Source organism: Elephantulus edwardii, unplaced genomic scaffold, assembly GCF_000299155.1.
Source record: "Elephantulus edwardii isolate Elephantulus edwardi_28Jun2011 unplaced genomic scaffold, EleEdw1.0 scaffold00034, whole genome shotgun sequence".
Lineage (NCBI taxonomy): Eukaryota > Metazoa > Chordata > Mammalia > Macroscelidea > Macroscelididae > Elephantulus > Elephantulus edwardii.
In genome coordinates, this window is record NW_006399784.1 from 19,253,170 (window position 1) to 19,265,364 (window position 12,195).

The window sequence follows — 12,195 nt, forward strand, 5'->3', positions numbered from 1 at the left end:
GGATACAGTATGTAACTGATTACACAGCTTGTCAAGTGCAGGGTAATTTAGTAATGCATTTAACCTGGTTCTTGGAAATTTGGGTCAAATGCTACTTTTGGAGTCATTCCTAGTTTCTGAAGTTTTTCTGTAGTATTGCAAAGAAAAAAATGAGTCCTTGGATTTACTTACTTAGAAGAAGTTTCCTTGGTCTGTTGTTTGCATGTGGTAGTGGAGGCAGTAGTATCCACAATCTGCTGGCTTCTATCCTGCCAGCTGGAAAAAGAACTCATTACTGCTACTTTCAGAGGAGGTAGGGTGTATGAAGGTTCGGGACATAACTTCGGAATCTGCTTCCTTTCATAATTCCTGCTTCTTTCATCTCATTTTGACACGAGCCATCAGAACAGGTTCGGATAGATTTCTCAAGATGTTGGTTCTTTTTTCATTTTTAAGTGATAACTACACTTAACTTTATGAATATTTACTTGAATTCATTTTCTGGAGTAACATTTGTTTGAAATGCTGCATAATAGTACTATTTATTTCAGAAAGGAAACAGGTTTGAGTCGGATCTAAAACACATTTCTTGATGAGAGTAATAGATGGGCGCTGCATAACAACCAAAACACGTCAAAAAGCTCTCTCCAAGGCTACAATCCTAAACACGAATGAAGTAAACAGTGCTAAATTCTGCTCTTGAAAAAGAAAAATAATTCTCCACCACCTCTGAAAGACTCCTCCTCGCTCTCCTGCCAGATAAGTAATCTCACTTCCAATTTCCCCCCGCCCCTCCATCAATTCTGTTTTCAGCAAAGATTTGCTCGCACCATTTGCTTTTCCAGGAGAGGGGTGCATTGTAATTCGCATCTTTAGAATGCATAGCGGTTTGCATAGCGCTTGCACTTCCATTCTCTCTTCTGAGCTCCTCCAGTGACTCGTGAGAGAGGCATTTATTCATTCATTCATCAAGCATTTGCTCCGCCCGCCCACATGCTGGTGCTCACTTCACACCCCGGGAAGAGCGGGGCGCTCGCTCCTAGGAGCAGGTGTAACGCATGAGTCTGTGGGAAAACTTCTCGTTCAGTTCAGCTCAGCCCTCGATCGATCGGGCCAAAGTCCTCACTTTCTGATGGAACGCGCCCGTTCACAGCCGGGCCCCGAGAGCAGCCAAAAGAGCAGTCATCACCTGCCCTTGAAGGAATCGGCGGCAGAGCAAGCTCTTTTGCCGCTCTCAGGTCACGGGGAAGACCAAGCGGCAGTTTAGGTTCCACTCGGCTCCTCCCCTTCCTCTCTTCAGTTCTGACGCGGCTGTAGAGGCGGCAGCGGCTGCGGCGGCACTAAGTCCCGCGGCCGAGGCGCACCCACCCGCTCCCCAGCCCTGACTTCCTCTTCCCTTTGAACGTCATCAGAATGCGCCGGGCTGCCCAGGGCGCGGTGGGCGGAGGGGGCGGGGGAAGGACGGCGGCGGCAGCCTCAGAGCGAACGAGACGGGAGGGGGGAGAGGAGAGCGGTTGCTAGGTGACTGCGTCATAGATATGCGCCGATTCCCTCCCGCCCCTCTCTTGTAGAGTGAGGCGAGAGCTCGGCACAGAGCGAGCGAGACAGCGAGCGGAGCTCCCGGCACTATCAGCTCTGCCGCCGAAAGAGTGAGAACGGGGGAGCATCCGAGGGACCCAGCCTGTGTGCACTGGCCACCGCCGGAACCTTTGCCCTTACCTGGGCCAGCAGAAGCTGCGGCCGCCCCTCTTCGCCCCCCCTCACCTTCCCGGCCGGCAGCCGCGGCTGCACACGCCGGAGCCCGAGCCGGAGCCGGAGCCGGCGGCTGGGGGCAGGGAGGCGGCGACCGCGGGCTGGGGCTGGGCAGCTGCCGTGCGGTCCAGAGACGCGGAGGACGGACCAGAGCTTCAGCCTCGTCCCGGGGCGTGAGCGAGGGACTCCCAAGGTGTAGGGAAAGGGGTCTCAGCCGCAGCGACACATGCAGGAGCCGGGAGCGGGGGCGGCGCCGAGCGGAGCCGGCTGGGTCCCCCGCCTCGCCGCCGCCTCCTGTACCTGCCCAGGGCCGTAGCATCTCGCCCGCGTGTGTATGAGCCGAGACCCCAACCTCCGAAGCCACCCCCTGGCCGGGGGGGCGGGGACCCTGATGTGAAGTGGCGATCGGGGCGGCCAGGAGCGCAGGACCGGCGCCGCCGACCTTCCCCCTCCCCTCCGCCCCCTCGGGGGGCCTTCCCCGTCGGCAAGTAGCCGGCCCCCCGGCTCCTCGGCAGGGCTCCGGGAAGAGTTCTCAGCGCCCCCTCCCCCGCCCCGGCCCGAGGACGGCGGGGCCGGGGGGGACCCGGGGGGCCGGCCGCAGCCTCCGCCCAGAGGAAACTTTTTATAAAAACACCATCTTTCGCCTCTCAATCGTGACTCTGTCGGGCGAAGTGGCCCTGGACTGGCAGAAGTCACGGCGTGAAGAGACCCAGGAAGAGGAAAAGAAGAGGTGAGCGGGGCCGCCGCCTCTCACTCGGAGGCGCGGAAGAGACCCGGGGTGTCCCCCTGCTTTAGAGACACTCGCGGCGCTGCTTCTGCAGCGCGCCGGAGCCTCCTGCGGCCGCCTCTTCAGTCCCACGGAGGAAGGGAACCAACCCACTTTCTCAGCGCCACCGTGTTGACCCTGCGTTCCCGAGAGTGAGTGGCCCAGGGAGAGGGACCTGGGGCTAAGGGCGGGCGTACTCTCCTGGAGTTCTGCTCGCCTTCTCTAGGTGTGTTGACAGTGCAGGAGATGAGAGTTAGTTACCCTTCCTTCTGCCAGAGCGGAGAACGCGGTGGGTAGTCGCGTGTTTTGTAACCTTGTATCTCTTTGCGTGAGTGATTTGCAAGTATGTTAGAACTCTCTTGGGGGAGTTCTGTGTTTCTGCAGAGTGGATCCTTGCACCTTTTGGGCCAGAAATTTGCAAAGGAAATTAAGGCAGCCAAAGCATATGTGCACAAAAAGATATCATTAAAATAGACCTTTTCCTGGTACACTGGCTGTGAGACAGTGCTGGAAGTTTTTGTTTTGGGGGCACGCTCACGTGGGCCCGAGAGGGTGGGAACTACTACTTAGCATGTGAATCTTCCAAAAGTGAAAAAGTGAAAGTAAAATTTTGTTTTCTTCCCCTCCCCTCCTTATTCTTTCTTTAGAGCATTCCATTGATACAGGAATTTTTTTTATATTCTCATAGTCCGATGCTTATGTGTCAAGAGGACATTGTAACAGATTTCAGTTGCTCAGGAAATTCTCAGTTCTTATGAATCAAGGTTTATTTGGGTGAGAGCATATAGTACAGTTTATAAAAGTTGTTACATGTTTTTCCCTTACCCAAATGCTTTTTCTCCAGTAGCATATGTCCTAAATGATAGCACTTTTTCACTTGGCAGATGACATCAGGCTTTGGTGATGTGAGTTATTTTCCCATCTCCATCGACTTAGGCAAAAGTTTTTAAAGAATGATTCCCACCTCCCATCAAATCCAAGAGCTTTGATTTGTACTGCAAATCATTAATATTGTGTGTGTGTGTGTGTGTGTGTGTGTGTGTGTATTCCCCAGACTTTAAGGGTTAAACAGGGAGTGGGATTTTATATCATTCATAGAACTTGGTATTCTACTGAGACTTGCTTACCATACCACTGTATGACTCTTCTTTGAAATCACAGCTAAGAGATGTGAAAGGACTTGGGGTTAGCTACTTTATATTATCCATTCAGGTTCTTGAATAACTTAAATTTTTTCAATGCTGTGATCCTCTACTTTTTTTTAAGTAGTAAGTTTTTCAAGTTTATTGCCCTCTAAATTATGTAACAGTTGGCTTTATGTATCTAGACCTGTCTCTGAACAAAGCATAAGGAAAATTTGTGTGATTGGGTTTTTTTTAATCATCATTTTGCCCAGTTCTTTTGTGTATCTTATAATAATTTCTTCCATCCTTTTGTTTTTCTTTAGATACTTTGTTCTTGGTATACTTTTGTAAGGAACATTAATTTTTGTCCATGTTCAATGGTTAAGCCATTTCAAATCTATTGGCATCATATAATTGCCACTCACAGCAATAGTATAAAAAGAACTCGTTACCCATAGATTTTCTAAAGCTGTAATCTCTAACGGTGTAGTTTATAGGAAGTTGTCCTGCTCACCCAAAGGTTTCACAGCTCCTGTGTTTTGAATTTATTGATCTCTTACCTTTGCACTTTACAGCCTTGGACACTTTAAGTAAGGTTGCTGTATGTTTGTCAGAATGGGAACGCTAGCATGAAAATATTGGTTGGTAGAGTGCAGAAGGAGAATAGATGCCGTTGAGCTGTGGTGCTGGAGAAGAGTATTGAATGTACCATCTACCGCCAAGAAAACAAACAGATTCATCCACGAGAGGGTTAAACCAGGCTACTCCTTGGAGGCAAAGATTCTGGGGCTTCGTCTGACATACTTTGGACATGTTGCAAGGAGATACAGGTCTTTGGAGAGGGACATCATGCTGGGTAGAGTAGAGGGACAGTGCAGGAGGGGAAGACCCTCTATGAGGTGGATTGATTCAGTGACTGGGGTAATCGGGATGGGTGTGTCAGAGGCAATGCTATTGGCACAGGATAGAGCAGGGTTTAGGGCTGTTGTACATAGGGTCGCTATGAGTCACAAACGACTCGATGGCACATAACAACAACAACAACAGAGTGCTAGACTTGGAATCTCAAATGTCTCTGCATCTTTTCTTATTTTGTGACCTTGAGGAAGTCCTGTATTCCATATTTCACAAAGATAGGAGGAAGAGAGATTTAGTCTTGCATAGGCTGTGGTTTTGGGGTGAGGAAGACAAACCAGAAAACTCTAGTTTGAATTATATCTGATCAAAATTGTTTATCAAACTTTGAAAACCAAACCTACTGCTATGAAGTTGACTCTGACATAGGAACCCTATGAACAAACTAGGACTGCCCCTTGGGTTTCCCAGGCTCTAATCTTACAGAAGAAGACTCCACATCTCTTCTATGGAAGTCATTAATGACTTTGAGCCACCAGCCTTTTAGTTTGCAGCCAAGTACTTAATCACTGTGCTACCAGGGCTACCATTTACTTTCTGTTGCTGCCATTAATGTAACTGACTCATAGCTGACCCTCCATTACATTTCTGAGTCTAAAAGTTAGATGGGAGGAGATTGCCTATGTCTATCCAAGGAGTTGCTGATGGATTGTAGCTGTGAACTTTGAGTTGGCAGCTCAACTCTCTGAACTATGACAGAGCTTGCTTTACCTACTTTAAAGATGATTTTCCTTATGGATAGTAGAGGCAATCAAACACAAATTGCACAAAACTGTAGGACTGTGAGCATGAACTAGAGGTCATCAAAGACAAGTATGAAACTGTGTTTTGGTGAAAAAATATACACACACACACACACACACACACACACTTATATTTTCATTAGGAAAATGTTTATGCTGGCCAATATGGAATTGCTGTGTCTGAGCTAAATCTAGAAAGAAGTCTACTATGAAGCAAATTTACCTAATGTTTAAAGAGGTTGAAAGTGAAATTGGAGAGTTCAGATGTTCTTAGGAAGTTAGAAGAGAAAATAGAGGGGGTGATTGAGTTAGGGTTGGGATCGGTTTGTATGAGCAGATACGTGATTGCAGTTCAAAAAACAATGGAGAGAAATAGTCCTGAGTGGGTAGTTTTAGATGATTGGGAAGAAATCACACTTTAGGATAACAAATATCCCTGCATTAGGATTTTATTTTTGTATGAAACTGAAAGTTATGTACCATGCTCACTGAGGGGCTGTACAGAGGAAAGAGTGAAAAAGAGCCCTGGAAATATTTCTATTTCAGTGCAATGTTAGTGATTTTTAGTAATAGGACAGTGGAGTTAGATTTGGGTATTAAATTTAAGGTAAAAATTGAATATGGATGTAATTTCAGTATGGCAAATTAGTGAAACTAAGTAGTGATAGGGTGAAAATACAGAGTTGGTAATAATTGTGTAAGTTTCTGAGGTCCCAAGCATGCTGATGGAGAATGAAAAGCTGAAAAATGGTGAGGAGTGGAGATTCTCCAAAGTAGACATTTGAAAATGGGTAAGAATTGAAAAGGAAGCACAGCCGTTAAGCATGACCCAAGTTTAATCTCATGGTATTTGATTCTGTAGTTTTGAAACAACTACAAGCTTTATGAAGGGTCCATAGGTCCCTTGAGATTAAGTCTAGGAGAGTATATAGTATTTAATTGTTAAGAAACTTAGAAATGAAAGGACTAATTTGTTTCCTCAAATTTATCTTGTTGAAGTTTTCCCTTCATTATTATTATTCTAAGTTTGGGCTTGATATGATGAAGTGAATCTAAAAATAACTAGTAGATAGGACATTTCCCTTGCTCACAGTTGATGTGAGTCTTTGTGTCCCATACAATGGAGGGGATATCCCTGTGTGGCATAACAGTGCTGAGAACAGCCCCCCCCCCATTAACCTTAATTTTGAAAAAACAAATAAAAAATAATTGTACTTTAAAAATTTATCTTTGAAGTGTGAGACATTTACGATCTCTGCTTTTTAAAATAGTGAAATATGACTATCATTTAGTATTGGCTCTTGTTATGTTACCATTGAGTTGGAACTGACTCTCCAGTGAGTTTTGAAGTAAAGAAAATTTATCCACACTTTTTCATGTTTACTAGTTTGAAATATTCACCTTCTTAGTAACTTCTTGGATTTATGACTAAGTCAATATTTTAATTGTAGGGTCCTCTGGAGGAGATATTTTTATAGGTAGAGAGATCTAAGGTGATGCTGTGTGAGGGTAGGATTTGGAATATATCCCATGTAGGTTCCTTTCTCCTTTACGCTCTCGTTTCCACCTGTTTCTTTTAACAGATGAAATAATATTTCTGACTCACTCTTTGCCGTCACAACCAATCATAGTTGACCCTACAGCAGGTTTTTGGAAGCTGTAGCTCCCATGGTAGATTGCTTATCTTTCTTCTGCAGAACCCCTGGTGGTTTTGAGACCCCAGAGAGGTACCCGCTAAGGGTAAGGAGCACAGTTTACTGCTGATTATGCTCCCAGAGCTCCTAAAATGATATTTAGAGGAACTCAAAGGTCAGTGTTTTAGGTTAACATGACTTGTAGTAAAGACACAAGGAAGGCTGAGGCTCTGTGGTACTTATTTGTTCTGTGCTTTTTTTTGACTCTACTCCTATTCAACTCCTATTCATTTTGACCCTAAATGTACTGCACATCAAAGCCTGTATCAGTCCATCTTGTTAAGGGTTTTCCTCTCCCTTGCCAACCCTCTACTTTTTCTTGATGTCCCTTCCAAGGACTGGCCCCTCATCACTGTATGCACAAAGTATTTGAGTCTCTAAGGAGCATTTTTTGGATTGAGGCTCTATGTCAGGAAGACAAAGATTCTCACCACTGGACCAATGGCAGCATCAGGATGGATGGTGAAGAGATTGAGATTGTTCACAACTTTAGTTTGCTTGGCTCTACAGTCAACACTCTCAGCACCAGTACCCAGGAAATTAAAAGATGTATTTAATGGGAAAGTCTGCTGTTAGGGACCTCTCCAAAGTTCTGAAGAGCAATGGTGTCTCACTGGAGACTAAGGTGCGTCTGATACAGGCCATGGTCTTTGCAATCACTTGTTATGTATCAGAGAGTAGGACAATGTCTAGGGAGGATAGAAGGAGAATTGATGCCTCTGAGCTGTGGTGCTGGATAAGAGTGTTGAGGGTACCATGGACTGCTAAGAAAATGAACAGATTCATCCTGGAAAGGGTTAAACCAGGCTGTTCCTTGGAGGCAAGGATTCTGAGGCTTCGTCTGACATACTTTGGACATATTGTAAGGAGGGACCGGTCCTTGGAGAAGGACATCATGCTTGGGAGGGTGGAGGGACAGCGCAGGAGGGGAGGGCTCTCTATGAGGTGGATTGATTCAGTGACTGGGGTAATCGGGATTGGAGTGTCAGAGTGCGATTGTCACAGGACAGAGCAGAGTTTAGGGCTGTTGTACATAGGGTCGCTATGAGTTGCAAGCGACTCGATGGCACATAACAGCAACAACAACAACAACAAGAAGGAGCATTTGGCTGCACTTAGCACAGATTTGTTTGTTCTTTTAGAGTCCATGGTGTATTCAGTCCTCTTCACCACCATCACAATTCAAAAATGTCATTTCTTTTGTCTTCCTTATTCATTGTCCAACTTTGATATGCATATGAAGCAGTTGAAAATACCATCACTTGGATTAGGCATATCTTGGTCTCTTTTTAAGCTGCCATCCTTGTACTTTAGCACTTTGAAGAGTTCCTTGACAGTATATTTGACCAATCTAATGCTTGTACTTCCAAAGCCTATGCATAGATTAGCAGCTCAATTTAATCAACACAACTGTACTTGGGCATGTATTGTGGTGCTTTTACTAGTTCATTGTGCAGATGAGGAACTACTTTTTTTCCTTTTCTCCTCTCTTTTGAAGGGCCAAGTGGTAAATATTTTAGGTTTTGTGAACCTTATGGTCTGTGCCACAGCTACTCAGCTCTGCTAGTGTAGTGTAAAAGAAGCCACAGCAAATAAGTTTGGCTGTGTTCCAACAGAGGCTTTCTGTTTAAAAATAAGGTATTCAGAATTTGTTCTAGGCCACAGTTTGGAAGCTCTGGTGGCCTAGTATTAGAAGTTGTTCTGTTAACCCTAAGGCAAGAGGTTCAAAGCCACCATCTGTTCTGCTGGAGAAAGAGGAACATTCTCCTTTCCTGTGATTGAAAGCTTCTGAAAACACTGGAGTATAGGGTACATAGCAACAACAGTGTAAATGACTGTCAGATGTACCAAGACACAATATGAACTTCATTCCTTCATAAAGCTGGGATTGCCTATTTTAAAGGACTTCTTCCTAGAAGAGAAGGGAGCCTTGGTCGTGTGGTATGTAATATGTGACTGCTTACCTAAAGATGAGTGGTTTGAATCTACCAAAAGACAGTTCTGAGGGACCAACAACAGTCTCCTCCTCTGAAGAGAATAGCCTCAGGAAACGTATGGCAGGTGGCTGTGAATTGGAATCACCTGGGTGGCAGTGGGTCTGGTTTTGTCTTTGCATCTTTTCTGGATGAAATTTATACCAGTGGACTGTCTTAAAATGATTCTATATAAAACTGAGATCCACTGGATCAAGATATTTTTGCCTTTGTAATGATGAGCACTATGGTTTGAGATGATGAATAAGGTGATCCCATAATGGGATGCAGTTAAAAAGTTAGGCCTCAATCTGCATTTCTTATTCAAAGATATCATAATTAGCAAAGTAATGTGTACTGGCTTTGGATTATAACAAAGTATCTGTGAAGAAGTTTATGGGTATAATTCTTAAAAGCTGTGAAATAAATTTGTAAAGCATTTTAAAGGTGACATTAAATGTGTTTATGGTAGATACAGAAGTATTAGTCTAATTATAAAAAAAATTCATGTTTGCTCTATTTTAAAGTTTAAATATGGCATGAGTTAGTTTCCTAGACAAATCTATTTCAGATGTGTTGTTTTAGAAAGGATAGTTACATTTTGCGATTTTGCATTACTATTAATATAAAAACATTTGTGTCATATGCAAAACGATACCTTCAATGGATGATGGTGTGTCTGCCCTAGTTTCATAAGTACTTTTTAATCTCAGAATTGTTATTTGGGTAGGGAGGGAGCTACTCTTGCAATAGTGATCACTTTCTGGTTGGTTTAAAACATGTCACGATACAATTAGTCTTTCAACTTCTTTTTCTCCCCTTTAAAAAAAGTGTAGGATTTGACAATTTCTGTATATCCATTCGTGAGTTACTAAAATGTTAGCTGTGTGGCCTTGGATAAGCAACTTATTCTTTTACTATTGGTTTCATTGACTGTTAATTGGGAGAACACTCTACATAGAGTTGTTTAAAAAAATGATTTTAACAGATGTTTTATTACATCTAAAATTGAAGATTTTTAAAATCCAGTGTTTCACATTCAACCACTGTTGACCCGTGAAGCATGCTGGCTTGAACTGAAGGGTTGGTATACTTGGATCCTTTTTCTTGTTGAGCTCTGGTATTGCTGTGTGGCTTATCACCAGCGATGGACTACTCCTGTAGAGAGGATTAGGGCACAAGATGTTGAAACAGTTTGGTTTACTGCTGCAGCATTGGGGAAGAAACATACATCGTTCAATCCCGTGTTGTTTCAGGAAATAACTGTAAATTGTATGAAGATGTTGTCTCTCTGAGAGAAACTGATGCCTGAACCTCTATGCTGTCTAAAGGTTAATTATACTTGATTTCAGCTTTCTCTTTAGTTACTAGTACTAGTTACTAGCGCTTGTTTTGGGTTTTTAAAAAAATTTGTAGTTTTTTTATCCCTTCTTTACAAACACCAGAAACCTCAATACCATCAAGTCAAACTTGGCAACCCAGTAATAAAGAGTAGAACTTGGATTTCTAAGCCTGTTAATTCATTACAGAAGCAGATTGCCACATCCTTCGGCTGAGCAGCTGGCAAATTTGAATCTCTGACCCTTCAATTTGCAGCCAGACACCATTAGGGCTCCCTAATCAAACAAGTAAACAAAAACAAACCCACTGCTGTGGAGTTGATTCTGATTCATGGTGACCTTCTGTCAGGTTTCTGAGGTTTTAAGTCTTTTCAGGGGATCCCTGGTCATTTAGTGGGTAAAGAACTGTGCTGCCAACCCAAGGATTAAAGGAGAAGACCGTCCCATCTCTTGCCATTGGTTTCAGAATGCTGGCTGGCTGTTTGATTAGCAGCACCACACAGACCGTCCAGGGCTCCATAGTATCCATTACCTGGAATTTAAGTTTTCAGACATAATTTTCAGAATACATTATTTTACTTTTTGTTTGTGAAGTTGGCACAATCCGTACTTGACTTTTATGTTTGGAAAGTGTTTCTGACTTGAGAACAGCTTATTAAAACTACCATAGTCTTCTTTATTTAATAGGACTGTGAATATTTATTAGAAAAAAAATTCAGATAGAAGAAGGATTGAGTTAGGTTTCTTAGCATCGATTACCTTGCCAGGTCTTGCAAGCTTGCTTTAGATGGAGAAATTATGGAGATTTATCTGTCAGTAAGTCTCCTGTTTGTTGGTTAATTTAAAGAATATCAACTTAAAATTCATTATTTATTTTTAAGGTTTACCCTTTGCTTGCAGTTGGAGTCAATGTTCTTTGCTTTTCAGAGATTTTAAAGAAAGATTTTATAATTATGAATAGGTTGCTGGATAGACAGGAAAAGAGCATGATTTTCTAGTATGTTTGTTTTCATCCTGCTTATGTACATAATAACCAAAAGAAACTTCTGTAGTTAAATATTTGCACTATCAGTTTTCTTTTGTATATTAAAGTGAACTCACTGCTGTTGAACCAGAGCTACTCAGAGCTGACCCTTCAGCTTATTTTCAGACTGTAAATCTCCTGGTCGGAGAGTGCCCATCTTTCTCTCTCAAAGTATTAGATGGATTCAGATAGATTTTGGGTTAGCAGCACAACTCTCTATGGACTACACCACCACAACGTAGCAGCTCTTGGGGAGAAAGATGGACAGTTTTCACCCTTTGAAAACCTTTTGGAAGATAAGCTATGACTAGGTTCTGACTAGATGACAAGGATTTTTTTGAAAAGGAAGGAGAGCCAGTCCAAATAGAGGAAGGGAGACACACACACACACACACACACACACACACACACACACAGGCAAAGGAGGGAGGGAAGAAGAGGCAGAAGACAGGAAGAGTGCCTCCGGAAGTGTTGAGGTCAGTCTTAGTCAGAAGTCACACCCTGTTATTTCTTTGGCTTGTGGACTTGGAGTATTAATTGTTATCTACCATCCTTTGAAATGTTGATTTAGAGGATTGACTCTTGTTCTTAGCTTTTAACTTCTATGTTTTTACACTTTTGAAGTTTTAATCCCTATAGGATGGTGACTGTCCTGTATCATGGAGTCAGAACCAACTCATAGTTGACCTGTCATCGGATTTTCAGAGGAAGTGAATCTAGGCTGGGGTAATTTTGATTGTGAAGAGGAGAGATGGAATTTTTTATTATAGTGGAGGGTCCCTCCCTTTATTTTTTCCTTATTGGTCACATTTCTCTGACTTGCCTACATGGAAGGGATATACTTGTAATTGTCTATGAAATAGTAGTTAAGAGATATGTTCTTAG

The 12,195-nt window shown here is 43.2% G+C and overlaps 1 protein-coding gene and 1 pseudogene across 2 annotated transcripts in view; one reads left to right on the forward strand and one right to left on the reverse strand.

Annotated features, from left to right (window-relative positions):
• Positions 1–2,344: 2,344 nt before the first annotated feature.
• FBXW7 (F-box and WD repeat domain containing 7, E3 ubiquitin protein ligase) overlaps positions 2,345–12,195 on the forward strand; it is a 253,699-nt gene continuing 243,848 nt past the window's right edge. Inside the window, exons 1-2 of one of the 2 annotated variants that reach the window (XM_006884471.1) lie at positions 2,345–2,461; positions 2,553–2,626. The gene's annotated coding sequence lies outside the window, so the exon portion shown is untranslated. Of the gene's footprint in view, positions 2,627–12,195 lie in introns of both variants that reach the window. The other variant, XM_006884470.1, reaches the window with a different exon arrangement.
• LOC102867662 overlaps positions 2,354–12,195 on the reverse strand; it is a 112,676-nt pseudogene continuing 102,834 nt past the window's right edge.